Here is a 15,428-nt window from a genome sequence, read left to right on the forward strand (position 1 = left end):
GGGGGGCGGGGGGCGGGGGGGGCGGGGGGAGGGGGGGAGGCGGGGAGGGGGGGCGGAGGGGAGGGGGGGGCGGGGGGGAGGGGGGAGGGGAGGGGGGGCGGGGGGAGGGGAGGGGGGGCGGGGCGGGGGGAGGGGTGCGGGGGGAGGGGGCGGGGGGCAGGGGAGGGGGGGCGGGGGGGGAGGGGAGGGGGGCGGGGGGGAGGGGAGGGGGGCGGGGGGGAGGGGAGGGGGAGGGGGGGCGGGGGGCGGGGGGGAGGGGAGGGGGGGGGGGAGGGGGGCGGGGGGAGGGGAGGGGGCGGGGGGGGCGGGGGCGAGGGGGGAGGGGGGGCGGAGGGGGGAGGGGGGGCGGAGGGGGGAGGGGGGGGCGGAGGGGGGAGGGGGGGGCGGAGGGGGGGGCGGAGGGGGGAGGGGGGGGCGGAGGGGGGGGGGCGGAGGGGGGGGAGATATGTTATGGTTAGTGGGAAACTGGAGGGAATGGCTGTGGTGTTGGTGAATATATACGCCCCGAACTGGGATGATGTGGAATTTATGAGACTGGTGCTGGGGAAGAATCTGGACCAGGATTCTCATTGTCTGATTATGGTGGGGGGAGATTTCAACACGGTCCTGGATCCAAGGTTGGACTGGTCGAGTTCTAGGTCTGGGAAGGTATCAGCTATGGCGAAGGAGCTCCGGGGGTTCATGGAGCACATAGTGGGGAGGTCGATCTGTGGAGAGGGGTAAGGAATTTTCATTCTACTCCCATGTACATAAGGTGTATTCCCGGATATACTTCTTTGTGATGGATAAAACGCTGCTGGCAGAGGTAGTAGATGCTGAATATTCAGCAAAGGTGGTGTTAGACCACATCCTGCATTGGGCGGACTTGCAAGTGAGTAAAGGAAAGGCCCAGCACCCGCATTGGAGTTTGGACATGGGGCTACTAGCGGAGGAGGAGGTGTGTGAGGGGTGAGGGAGGCCATCCGGGCATACATAAAGATCAATGATATGGGTGAAGTGTTGGCGGTGGTGGTCTGGGAGGCACTGAAGGCGGTTTTCAGAGAAGAATTTATTTCAATTCTGGTGCACAAGGAGAAGGCGGAGCGGGTGGAGGTAGAAAGATTGATGGGCGAAATCCTACAGGTGGAGACGAGATATGTGGAGACTCTGGAGGATGGGCTTTTGAAAGAACGCCAGAGGCTGCATCTAGAATTTGGGCTCCTGTCCACAGGTAAGGTGGTGGGGCAGCTGAGGAGGGTAAGGGGGTTTATGAATATGGGGAGAAAGCTAGTAGGATGCTGGAGCATCAGATGAGGAAGCAGGAGGTGGTGAGAGAGATAGGAAAAGTGAAGGACACGGGTGGGAAGGTGGTTCTGGACCCGGCAGGATGAATGGTGTGTTTCGGGAGTTTTACAGTAAGCTGTATAAATTGGAACCCCCAGCCAGGGAGATGGGAATGAGATGAATTTTGGGGAGGCTGGAATTCCCAAAGATGGATGAGTATTGGTGGAGGGCCTGGGGGCCCCAATTGAGCATGGGAAGATAAGAGGGGCTGGGGGTGATGCAATCGGGCAAAGCCCCAGGACCTGACGGGTACCCGGTGGAATTTTATAAGATGTTTTCCAGGGTGCTGCGGCCACTTTTGGCGGGAAAGGCTTTCAATGAGTCAAAGATGTTGGGAGTGCTCCCCCCGACTTTATCGCAGGCATCGATTTCTCCTATTTTGAAACGGGACAAAGATCCAGAAAGCTGGGTTCATATAGACCAATCTGCTGATTAAATGTGGATGCTAAATTGTTGGCAAAGATCCTGGCCACATGGATCGAGGACTGCGTTCCAGGGGTAATAGGGGAGGACCAGACAGGGTTTGTTAAGGGGCAACACCTGGCGACCAACATGAGGCCACTCCTAAATGTAATAATTTGTTAAAAATAAATTTAGAGTACCCAATTAAATGTTTCCAATTAAGGGGCAACTTAGCGTGACCAATTCACCTACCCTGCACATCTTTGGGTTATGGGGGCGAAACCCATGCAAACACGGGGAGAATGTGCAAACTCCACTCGGGCAGTGACCCAGAGCCAGGATCGAACATGTAACCTCAGCGCCATGAGGCAGCAATGCTAACCACTATGCCACCGTGCTGCCCTCCTAAATGTAGTAATGATGCCTACGGAGGGGCGCGAGGTCGAGGTGGAGGTGACCATGGATGCATAGAAAGCCTTTGACTGGGTGGAGTGGAAATATTTGCGGGAGGTCCTGGGACAGTTTTGGTTTGGGCAGGGATTTGTGGATTGGGTCCGGTTGCTTTATCAGGCACCAGTGGGAAATGTAAAGACGCATCGGGTGCGGTCGGAATATTTTAACTTGTCAGGGGACAAGGCAAGGGTGTCCATTCTCCCCACTACTGTTTGCCCTGGCCATAGAGCCTTTGGCAATGGCGCTTTGAGCGTCGAATGTTTGCGGGGGATAGTGCGGGGGTGGAACACAGGGTCTCGCTCTATGCGGAAGATTTGCTCCAATTTCTAACAGACCCGCTGGGGGGATTTGAGGGATTATGGGGATACTGGAGGAATTTGGCCGGTTCTCAGGTTATAAATTGAATATGGTCAAAAGCGAGGTCATCGCCATCCAGGCAAGGGGCCAGGAGAGGATATTGGGGGAGATGCCGTTCAAAGTGGTGGGAGGGAGCTTTAGTTGTCTGGGTATTCAAGTGGCACGGGACTGGGGTCAACTTCACAAATTGAATTTGGGTAGATTATTAGAGCAGATGAAAGGGGAGTTCCAAAGATGGGACGTGCTTCCGCTGTCACTGGTGGGGAGGGTACAGACTGAAAATGACAGTCCCCCCTAGATCGCTGTTTTTATTTTAGTGTCTCCCAATTTTCATCCCGCAGGCGATTTTCAGGAAGGTGAATGTGGCGATCTTGGGTTTTATCTGGGCCGGGAAAACCACGCGGATGAAGATCTTGCTTGAGTGGGAGCGCGGGGGGGGGGGGGGTGGGGGGGTGGGGGTGGGGTGCTGGCTCTTCCAAACTTTATCAATTATTACTGGGCGGCTAATATATTGATGGTCAGGAAGTGGGTAGTGGGGGAGGGGTCGGTGTGGGAGCGGGTGGAAGCAGCATCTTGTAAGGACACAAGCCTGAGGGCCTTGCTGACGGCACCTCTGCCATTCTTGCCGGCTCAGTTCTCCACACGTCCGGTGGTAGTGGTGGCCCTGAGGGTGTGGGGGCAGTGGAGGTCAAACATGGGGTTGGAGGGGGCGTCAGTGTGGGCACTGATCTGTGACAACCATTGGTTCGCTCCGGGAGGGCTGGACGGGGGCTTTAGGAGCTGGCAGCGGGCAGGGATCAAGAGATTTGGAGATCTTTTTATTGTGGAGGGCTTTCCGAGTTTGCAGGAGCTGGAGGAGAAGTTTGAGTTGCCGGGGGGGGAATGGGTTCCGGTATCTACAAGTGCGGGACATTGTTCGGAGGCAGATCCCGGGCTTCCCGTGCCTCCCACTAAGGGGGCTACAGGACAAGGTGATGTCAAATACAGGAGTTGGGGAGGGGAAGGTCTCGGAAGTATGTAAGGAGCTGATGGTGTGGGAAGGAGTTCCAAGAGGAGGTGAAGAGGAAGTGGGACAAAGAGTTGGGAGGTGAGTTGGAGGTTCGGGTATGGGAGGAGGCCCTGCGGAGAGTGAACGCATCCTCGTCGTGTGCCACTCAGCCTGATCCAACTTAAGGTGGTCCTGGTTGATTCTTGTCTAACTCTGCCTATAGCCGTCATTTTCAAACTCAGGGTGTCGGGAAGGTTACAGAGCCATTGGCTGCGATGTTCCCAATCACAGAAAGAAGTGCCCAATGGCTGTGACTGGCTTTCAGAATGTCAGTTGTCCTGCGCACGCATGCACCTTCAGCAGCGTGTAGCCCCAGAGCCCAGCGAGGCAGATCGCCTCCTCCTGATGTCAGCATGCTGACCCAAGAGCAGATTCTTTAAAAAAATTGATGGAGTCTGCTCTCCAGAAGCGGCAGCAGAGAGCGTGTCACGCACCCCGGATACTGATGTCACGTGCTCTGGGCGCGAGAGAGATTCCTCCATTTTGTAGTTGGCAGCAGTGCCGGTGTAAGCTCCAGGGCCTCTGGTGACCAACCCATTAAGAAGAATTTAAAATCAGGAACAAAGCAGTATAAAGATGATTTTCTGAGGTATGGGATTATTAATTGTGCCAATGCACATCAGGATGCAAAGCTTCATGTGTGTTATATGCAGGGAAGTACTGGCAAATGGAAGTTTAAAACCCTCAAAACTTCAAAGGCATTTGAAGATTAAGGATGACAGGTATGAGCCAGGATGCCTGAGTTCTGATCTCAATCTTCATAAATATTTAGTATGTATTTTTTTATGTTTTAAAGAGGATAGATTCTAAAGCTCAGGAATTGTGCAGTGCCCTGCATTTCAGCAGCTGCTTGATGAAGGGGCACCAGTGGATGTGGTGTATTTGGATTTATAGAAGGCTTTTGACAAAGTCCCGCTTAAAAAATTAGCGTGCAAAATTACAGCGCATGGGATTGGGGTTAGTGTATTGAGATGGATAGAAAACTGGTTGGCAGACAGGAAACAGAGTAGGAATTAACAGGTCTTTCTCAAATTGGCAGGCAGTGACTCATGGGGTACCACAAGGGTCGGTGCTAGGACCCCAGATATTCACAATATATATTAATGATTTAGATGATGGAACAAAATAATAATAATCTTTATTAGTGTCACAAGTAGGCTTACATTAATACTGCAATTAAATTATTGTGAAAAGACCCTAGTCGCCACATTCCGGTGCCTGTTTGGGTACATAGAGGGAGAATTCAAAATGTTCAAATTAACTAACAGCACGTCTTTTGGGACTTGTGGGAGGAAACCGGAGCACCCGGAGGAAACCCACGCAGACACGGGGAGAATGTGCAGACTCCGCACAGACAGTGACCCAGGCCGGAATCAAACCTGGGACCCTGGAACTGTGAAGCAACAGTGCTAACCACTGTGTTACCATTCCGCCTACCGGCATATGGCATAGCGTCAAAATGTCACAGCTCCAAATTTGCAGGTAACATCAAGTTGGGTGGGAGGGTGAGCTGTGAGGAGGATGCAGAGATCCTTCAGTGTGATTTGGACAAGTAGAGTGAGTGGGCAAATGAATGGCAGATACAGTAGAATTTGGATAAATGCGAGGTTATCCACTTTGGTAGCAAAAACAAGGAGGCAAACTATTATTTGAATGGCCATAAATTAGGAGAGGGGAACGTGTAACGAGACCTGGATGTCCTCGTACACCAGTCTCTGAAGGTAAGCATGCAAGTTCAGCAGGCGGCAAAGAAGGCAAATGGTATGCTGACCTTCATTGCAAGAGGATTAGAGTACAGGAGCAGGGATGTCTTGCTGCAATTATATACCTCTTGGTGAGGCCACAGCTGAAATATTGTGTGCAGTTTAGGTCTCCTTATCTGAGGAAGGATGTTCTAGCTATAGAGGGATTGCAGTGAAGGTTTGCCCGACTGATTCCTGGGATGGCAGTACTGACATACGAAGAGAGATTGAATCGGTTAGGATTGTATTCTCTGGAGTTCAGAAGAATGAGGGGGAATCTCATAGAAACCTATAAAATTCTAACAGGATTGGACAAGGTTGATGCACGAAGGATGTTCCCGATGGTGGATGTGTCCAGAACCAGGGGTCACATTCTGAGGATACGGGGAAGACCATTTAGGACAAAAAGGAGTAGAAATTTCTTCACCCAGAGAATGGTGAGCCTGTGGAATTTGTTACCACAGGACGTAGTTGAGTCCAAAATATTGTATGGTTTCAAGAAGCTGTTAGATACAGCACTTAGTGCGAAGGGGATCAAATGATATGGGGGAAGTTGGGATTAGGCTATTGAGTTGGTTGATCAGCCATGAATAGTGGAGCAGGCTTGAAGGGCCAAATGGCCTCCTCCTGCTCCTATTTTTTCTGTTTCTTAACAAGAAAATATGTTTGGACTTCCGGGTGCGGCGATGACCAGCTGAGTCGCACGTTTCGGCAGCTCCCGGTGAAACGGACTTTTGGGCTCTTGATAGGAGCCCCAACGGCAATTTTTGTGGTGTTGGGTGCTCTGGTGCACAGATGAGCCAACACAGTTGTATGTGGTACAACTCTATTTTATTTTAACTCTTATAATACAGTTCGTTCTGGATACTCTGCACGTGCTGTCTCCCTGAGTGTGTCGTGTAGTAGGTCTGTCCTGGTCCTCCTCTGCCGCTAATACTGACCACCGGGGGTCGTGTCTGTGCTTTTATATCTTTCTGTCATTGGTTGTGGTGTTGTGTGTTCTGATTTGTCTGTTGGTGTGTCTATCATGATGTGTGTGTTTGAATATCATGACATCCCCCCTTTTTACAAAGATATGTGCCTACGTGGTTATAAATATAATTGTGTCGTGAGTGCATCTAAGAGTGTGTGTGTGTGTTGTGTACAGCGTGTGTATATGACGTAACTATTTACATGGGGCGATGTCGGGTGCGTCACACTAACAAGGTTGTACCATAACAAAACATGGATGCGAGAGAAAAAAAAACTTGAACAGTGGTCCGGTCAGACGATATCTGGAACAATAAACAACAACAGGTTATAATACAGAAGTGTTTGACTTTTTGAACGTATGAACAGCGTTATAAGTCCAGTCTAATGGGTGACCGCCTCAAGAATGGGCTGGTCCTCAAGCCGGTTCAGCTGTGGAGATTTGGGGTCACACTGGTTCACCTTGGACTGTTGGAGGTGATGCTGTTGCCGAAGTCTCTACTTTACCATTTGTTGTACTTCGTGCAGTGCTTGGTTTTTTCATTCGTGCAAATATAACATTCAACATCTTTGTTAGTATTGCCTTGGCTGTGGTTTGGTTCTGGTGGCGATGGAATGGGCATGATCCGTGGCATCTCCACGAAGTCATCCTTGGGAACCAGTGGAGGATCCGGCGTGTGCGTACGGTTCAGTTGCGAGCGTGGAAGGCGGCGCAAAGCTCGCTGATTGCGCCTACGCACCAATCCATCCGCCCTGCATGCCAGGAACAAGGTGGAGTCTTTTTTCTTTTTATGTTTGTGGTGGACGGCATCTTGTAGCCGATGGGTCGTTGCCATCGAAGTAGCACCATCACTAATATCATGCAAGGCGATGACTGTGCCAGATGTGGAAGTTGGCCGAGACCGTGCACGCTGGTTCCGGCCACCTGCTGTGCCGGAAGGGCGACTCCGCAGAGAAACGTCGAAGCATGTCGCCTTGGAGAGAGAATTGTTGCTCGCATCAACGTCTGGCGATGGCGCGAATTGGTGTGTCCATCTTGGACCGCCGGTGCTGGTTGCCACTGCCGACCCAGTGGGACTGCCACGCAATCCATTCCCTGTCGCCGTGGCATCCGCCGTCACCCTGAGCGTGCCATCACCGAGGCCGCGACACCGCCCGTCCAGAGCAAGGTCTGGCGTGCGCGAATCAGAGTCGGCGCTTGGCTGCTCCCCATCTGGAGTCCGGTCTGCCTTCCGTCGATGCCCCCCATCCGGAGTCCCAACAGGTTCACTGGAGGCAGCCGAGATTCCCTGAAGCTGCACTTCTGGAGTCGGAACATGCAGGAATGCACCAACCAGTGGAGAGGCTCGAGCCATCGAGGGTGGAAGCGGTGCGCCGCCACCGCAGTCGTCAGCGGTCCCACCATGATCGTCGAGTCCCTCGGTACGCACTAGGCGAGGTCTGTCACCTTGCACCTTTTGCATGGGAAGTGGGATGCTGTCGTCACTCGTCTCACATCCCGTGGATAGATCCTCATTAGCAGCTTGCTGTTCACTAGGGTTGGGTAAATTGTCAGAGTTTTCATCTGGTGGTGCACACCATGTCGGTGGACTGTCATTGTCTTGCCGTTGTCCTTCATTTGGGCTTTCCTTCTTTGGAATTTTAAATCTTCCCCCAGACATTGCAGAACCTTGTTTATTACCCCCAAATTCTCCCATATGTATGGTCTCGAATATAGGATCCAATGTTTCTATCGACATTGTACTATTTTCCAAAGAACATTCCGTTTCACTTTTCTTCTCAGGTACCTCATATGTATCTTTGTCTAATGTACATGCCTTCATGGTCTCTGGGTCTGATTTTGCTGGGACTGGCATGGTCACAGTCTCTCTTTTACTGTTCTCAATTGCCCACATTATACTCCCCATACATAACTGCTTAATCACTGGGGTTAGTGTGGTACAATGGATAATCGGGTCGACCTTATCTGCATCTTCACCATTAGTGGAAAGCACACTTGGTTCACTTGAAACTGCTGTGGGTTTTAAATTCGTTATCTGGCTACTCGATGTCGGTGTCCTCAGGATTCTTGCTCCAATGTTCTGCTCATTTATCAGTGGAGTGTGTAGAGGTTCAATGCAATTAATGTTCCCCTCAAGGTTTGAAGAGTTATTACTGACTAACTGCTGGTCTCCGAAGTTGGGACTTTGCGGCGTTGTGTTGAAGGGAGACATTTGTCCCTGCTGTAGATATGATTCAGGTTGTGTTATGTCCATTACCTGAGGATCAATGTCTTGTCCATTTTTTCGATCCGTACTAAAACACTGGCAATTCTCAGTCTGCTCCTTGCAAGTTAAACATTCAATTAATTTCTTTAGCAAATCCTCAGCATCCTTCTGTGGCCGTGCAGCATTATTAATCTCTGTTCGGCTATAATGATCCTGAAGGTCAGCGCATAAACCTTTTTTCTTCGGGCTTGGACGAGGCGATTCCTTTGGCTTGTCTTCAGTTGGGCTTGAACAATCTTCAGCGCTGTGCCCTTCATTGTAGCATGAGAGACCGTCATGGTCATGCTGCTGTGTAGTGGAGCATGGTAGGCTGTTATAGCCTTCTTGCTGTTCACATGAGCATGGCAGACTTGCATCGTCTGCCGCTAGTTGGTCAGGAGAGGTTGCTAGACCCTCATGGTCTTGTTCCTGCAAGGACTGCACATTGGAGTCTTGCGTTGCTTCTATCGTGGAGGCTGTCCACGAGCTCTCTGTGGAGGCTTGTGACACTGGAGTCACTTCTTGTTCGTGCAAGGACTGCGCTCTGGAGTCTTGCGTTGCTTCTATTGTGGAGGCTGTCCACGAGCTCCCTGTGGAGGCTTGTGACTCTGGAGTCACTTCTTGTTCATGCAAGGACTGCGCTCTGGAGTCTTGCGTTGCTTCTATCGTGGAGGCTGTCCACGAGCTCTCTGTGGAGGCTTGTGACACTGGAGTCACTTCTTGTTCGTGCAAGGACTGCGCTCTGGAGTCTTGCGTTTCTGCAATTGTGGAGTCTGTCCACGAGCTTGCTGTGGAGGCTTGTGACACTGGAGTCATTTCTGGTTCATGCGAGGACTGCGCTCTGGAGTCTTGCATGTGTTCTTCATAGAGTCGGGAACGTTGAGCGGGACGTGGACCACGCTCTGTGTGGCAGCAGGGCGCTCTCCGTGTGCTTGCAGCGCTCCCTGTCTGTTAATGTCAGGCTGCAGCATCATCCGGTACTGATAAGTTGGGACGTCATATCTGCTGGACTGAAGATCCTCAAATCCGAAAAATGAATCCGCATCTGCGTCGGATTCAATGTGGGGGCCGCCAATGTGCAACACGAAAGGTTCGTCCGAGTCATAGTCGTATAGGACCACGGAGCTATCATTGGGCTCGCGAGGTCCCGAAACACTGTAAAGATCATCATCGAAGTATTCGAGGTCGGAATCATCGGCTTGTGCGTAGGTAACTGCTTGTCGGAGGGTTCTTCGGAGGTCAAATTCATCTCCTGGGTCAATTTGCGGCAATGTGCTGTCATTCCAGGTGAGGGAAGGTTGTTTTACAGCTTTAACAGATTTTTGTTTTTTTGATTTGGGATGTTTCCCTTTTAAATTGGATTTGGGACGTTTCCCCTTTAAATTGGTGCAGTCTGGGGCCTCTGACATCCTGACGCTCGGTATGTAGCACATAGGAAGCGACTGCGCATGCTCAGATCGCTGTTCCTTTACCGATGGCCGTTTTCTTGACTGCGCATGCGCAGCATCTCGCGCATGCGCAAACAAAACTTCCGGTTCTGCGCACTGCTCGCGCAACTGTGCTAGCATGATACCTTTAGCAAGATGGCCGCCGACCTCGACCCAGCCCTCTCTCAGGCCCGGGATTTCGGCCTCTGGGAATTCGGGCTCCGGGATCCCAGCCACGAGGTGAGTACTGCAGCTTTTCTTACCTTTACTTGCCGATTGGATTGCGTTTTCTTCACAGTACTTGGAGAATTTGTCCAGGACTGCCTGGTAATCGTACCTTTGCTGCCTCCTGAAGAACCTGAACCTTCTGAATATTTCTCTTGCCCTTGCACCGGCGATGGTGAGGAGAAATTCAATTTTTTCGCTATCATCCAGGTCTTGGAGTTCAGCTGCCACCAGGAACAATTCGAACACTTGCCGGAATCGCCGCCAGTTTTCGCGGAGATCGCCGTAGCACTGGAGCGGCTGCGGAACCAGGAGCTCTATCATTTTGCCTGGGCACTGCTGGTTGTCTGTGTACACTGAGGTATGCCGGCAGGTATCGATCCACTCCTGTACCATGTGGTGTTGCGTGCTCTGGTGCACAGATGAGCCAACACAGTTGTATGTGGTACAACTCTATTTTATTTTAACTCTTATAATACAGTTCGTTCTGGATACTCTGCACGTGCTGTCTCCCTGAGTGTGTCGTGTAGTAGGTCTGTCCTGGTCCTCCTCTGCCGCTAATACTGACCACCGGGGGTCGTGTCTGTGCTTTTATATCTTTCTGTCATTGGTTGTGGTGTTGTGTGTTCTGATTTGTCTGTTGGTGTGTCTATCATGATGTGTGTGTTTGAATATCATGACAATTTTGACGGCTAAAAACACAGTGTGGTAAACCAGAAGGGAATCCCCCCTGGATACGGATGGAAAAAGGAGGAGAAAGTGGCCGGATTGCAGTGGATCCTTTAGAACAGCAGCAAGGAAGGCAAGCAAAAACCAAGATGGCGTCGGAAGGTGGCCGTTTAACATGGGGCCCTGAACAACAAGAGTTCTTGAAATGCTGTGTGGAAGAGATCAAAAAGGAAATGAAGAAAGATACTACAGGCGATCGAAGGGCTAAAGGAGGAACAAAAGACCCAGGAGCGGGAGCTTCGGGTCGTGAAGGCAAAGGCAGCCGAGAATGAGGACGACATACAGGGCCTGGTGGTGAAGACAGAGACGCAGGAGGCACATCAGAAACGATGTGTGGAAAGGTTGGAGGCACTGGAAAACAACGCAAGGAGGAACAACCTGAGGATTCTTGGTCTTCCTGAAGGTGTGGAGGGAGCGGACGTCGGGGCATATGTGAGCACGATGCTGCACTCGTTAATGGGAGCGGAGGCCCCGGCGGGTCCGTTGGAGGTGGAGGGAGCATACCGAGTGATGGCGCGAGGACCGAGAGCAGGAGAAATTCCCAGAGCCATAGTGGTGAGATTCCTCCGTTTTAAGGATAGAGAAATGGTCCTTAGATGGGCGAAGAAAACTCGGAGCAGTAAATGGGAGAACGCGGTGATCCGCGTTTATCAAGACTGGAGTGCGGAGGTGGCGGGAAGGAGGGCGAGCTTTAATCGGGCCAAGGCGGTGCTTCATAAAAAGAAGATAGAATTTGGAATGCTGCAACCGGCAAGACTGTGGGTCACATATCGAGGGAGGCACCACTACTTTGAGACGGCGGATGAAGCGTGGACTTTTATTGTGGAAGAAAAACTGGAATGAGTGGGTTATTAAAAAGAACGTTTGAACAAAGTGGTGGGGCGAATGTGGGGGGCAAAGAGGGGGGTTAAAAAGGGGGGAAAGAGGAGTTTTATGTACTAATCCTGCGATGTGGTAACTTTTCTCTCTCCCACAGGTGGTGATGGAGTGAGGAGGGGAGGTGGAGGAGATGCGGCGTTGGCCATTGGGGGCGGGGCCAAGGGAGAAGCGCGGGCTTGGTTCCCGCGCTATGATAATCATGGCGGGAATAGAGAAGCAGGAAGGAGGGGGCGTCGCACGGTGTGAGCCGAGGTCACGGGGGGAAGCCGAGGTCGGCCAGAGTTTGCTGACTTCTGGGAGCAACATGGGGGGAGTAATTACACTAGCGGGGGATCTAGCGGGGGGTGGTGGGAGGGGGGAATTACTGGGTTGCTGCTGCTGGGGAGAGGGGGGAGCTGGTATGGGGGAGGATGGGCGGGGGGGGCACCGCCTGGGGGAGATACAGCTGCGTGGGAACCGGGTGAGGAGCTGGAAAAAGGTGATGGCTAATCGACAAGGGGGGGGGGGGGGGGTAGGAAGCCCCCCAACTCGGCTGATCACCTGGAACGTGAGAGGGCTGAACGGGCCGATAAAGAGGGCACGGGTACTCGCACACCTTAAGAAACTTAAGGCAGATGTGGTTATGTTACAGGAAACGCACCTGAAACTGATAGACCAGGTTAGGCTACGCAAAGGATGGGTGGGGCAGGTGTTCCATTCGGGGCTAGATGCGAAAAACAGGGGGGTGGCTATATTAGTGGGGAAGCGGGTAATGTTCGAGGCAAAGATTATAGTGGCGGATAACGGGGGCAGATACGTGATGGTGAGTGGCAAACTACAGGGGGAGACGGTGGTTTTGGTAAACGTATATGCCCCGAACTGGGATGATGCCAATTTTATGAGGCGGATGCTAGGACGCATTCTGGACCTAGAGATGGGAAAGCTGATAATGGGGGGAGATTTTAATACGGTGTTGGAACCAGGGCTGGATAGGTCGAAGTCCAGGACTGGAAGGAGGCCGGCAGCAGCCAAGGTACTTAAAGATTTTATGGAGCAGATGGGAGGTGTAGACCCGTGGAGATTTAGCAGACCTAGGAGTAAGGAGTTCTCGTTTTTCTCCTATGTCCATAAAGTCTACTCGCGAATAGACTTTTTTGTGCTGGGTAGGGCATTGATCCCGAAGGTGAGGGGAACGGAGTATACGGCTATAGCCATTTCGGATCACGCTCCACACTGGGTGGACTTGGAGATAGGGGAGGAAACAGGAGGGCGCCCACCCTGGAGAATGGACATGGGACTAATGGCAGATGAGGGGGTGTGTCTAAGGGTGAGGGGGTGCATTGAAAAGTACTTGGAACTCAATGATAATGGGGAGGTCCAGGTGGGAGTGGTCTGGGAGGCGTTGAAGGCGGTGGTTAGAGGGGAGCTGATATCAATAAGGGCACATAAAGGGAAGCAGGAGAGTAAGGAACGGGAGCGGTTGCTGCAAGAACTTTTGAGGGTGGACAGACAATATGCGGAAGCACCGGAGGAGGGACTGTACAGGGAAAGGCAAAGGCTACATGTAGAATTTGACTTGCTGACTACGGGCACTGCAGAGGCACAATGGAGGAAGGCACAGGGTGTACAGTACGAATATGGGGAGAAGGCGAGCAGGTTGCTGGCACACCAATTGAGGAAAAGGGGAGCAGCGAGGGAAATAGGGGGAGTGAGGGATGAGGAAGGAGAGATGGAGCGGGGAGCGGAGAGAGTGAATGGAGTGTTCAAGACATTTTATAAAAAATTATATGAAGCTCAACCCCCGGATGGGAGGGAGAGAATGATGGGCTTCTTGGATCGGCTGGAATTTCCCAAGGTGGAAGAGCAGGAAAGGGTGGGACTGGGAGCACAGATCGAGGTAGAAGAAGTGGTGAAAGGAATTAGGAGCAGGCAGGCGGGAAAGGCCCCGAGACCGGATGGATTCCCAGTCGAATTCTATAGAAAATATGTGGACTTGCTCGCCCCGGTACTGACGAGGACCTTTAATGAGGCAAAGGAAAGGGGACAACTGCCCCCGACTATGTCTGAAGCAACGATATCGCTTCTCTTAAAGAAGGAAAATGACCCGCTACAATGCGGGTCCTATAGACCTATTTCCCTCCTAAATGTAGATGCCAAGATCCTGGCCAAGGTAATGGCAATGAGAATAGAGGAATGTGTCCCGGGGGTGGTCCACGAGGACCAAACTGGGTTTGTGAAGGGGAGACAGCTGAACACGAATATACGGAGGTTGTTAGGGCTAATGATGATGGCCCCACCAGAGGGAGAAACGGAGATAGTAGTGGCGATGGATGCCGAGAAAGCATTTGATAGAGTGGAGTGGGATTATTTATGGGAGGTGTTGAGGAGATTTGGTTTTGGAGAGGGGTATGTTAGATGGGTGCAGCTGTTGTATAGGGCCCCAGTGGCGAGCGTGGTCACGAATGGACGGGGATCTGCATATTTTCGGCTCCATAGAGGGACAAGGCAGGGATGCCCTCTGTCCCCATTATTGTTTGCACTGGCGATTGAGCCCCTGGCGATAGCGTTGAGGGGTTCCAAGAAGTGGAGGGGAGTACTTAGGGGAGGAGAAGAACACCGGTTATCTTTGTATGCGGACGATTTGCTACTATACGTGGCAGACCCGGCGGAGGGGATGCCAGAAATAATGCGGATACTTGGAGAGTTTGGGGATTTTTCAGGGTATAAATTGAACATGGGGAAAAGTGAGTTGTTTGTGGTGCATCCAGGGGAGCAGAGTAGAGAAATAGAGGACCTACCGTTGAGGAAGGTAACAAGGGACTTTCGTTACCTGGGGATCCAGATAGCTAAGAATTGGGGCACATTGCATAGGTTAAATTTAACGCGGTTGGTGGAACAGATGGAGGAGGATTTCAAGAGATGGGATATGGTATCCCTGTCACTGGCAGGGAGGGTGCAGGCGGTTAAGATGGTGGTCCTCCCGAGATTCCTCTTTGTGTTTCAGTGCCTCCCGGTGGTGATCACGAAGGCTTTTTTTAAAAGGATTGAAAAGAGCATCATGGGTTTTGTGTGGGCCGGGAAGACCCCGAGAGTGAGGAAGGGATTCTTACAGCGTAGCAGGGATAGCGGGGGGCTGGCACTACCGAGCCTAAGTGAGTATTATTGGGCCGCTAATATTTCAATGGTGAGTAAGTGGATGGGAGAGGAGGAGGGAGCGGCGTGGAAGAGATTAGAGAGGGCGTCCTGTAGGGGGACTAGCCTACAGGCTATGGTGACAGCCCCATTGCCGTTCTCACCGAGGAACTACACCACAAACCCGGTGGTGGTGGCTACACTGAAGATTTGGGGACAGTGGAGACGGCATAGGGGAAAGACTGGAGCCTTGGGGGGGTCCCCGATAAGAAACAATCATAGGTTTGCCCCGGGGGGAATGGATGGGGGATATGGAATGTGGCAAAGAGCAGGAATAACGCAACTGAAAGATCTGTTTGTGGATGGGAAGTTCGCGAGTCTGGGAGCGCTGACCGAGAAATATGGGTTGCCCCAAGGGAATGCATTCAGGTATATGCAACTGAGGGCTTTTGCGAGGCAACAGGTGAGGGAATTCCCGCAGCTCCCGACACAAGAGGTGCAGGACAGAGTGATCTCA

Source organism: Scyliorhinus torazame, chromosome 9 (genome assembly GCF_047496885.1).
Source record: "Scyliorhinus torazame isolate Kashiwa2021f chromosome 9, sScyTor2.1, whole genome shotgun sequence".
NCBI lineage: Eukaryota > Metazoa > Chordata > Chondrichthyes > Carcharhiniformes > Scyliorhinidae > Scyliorhinus > Scyliorhinus torazame.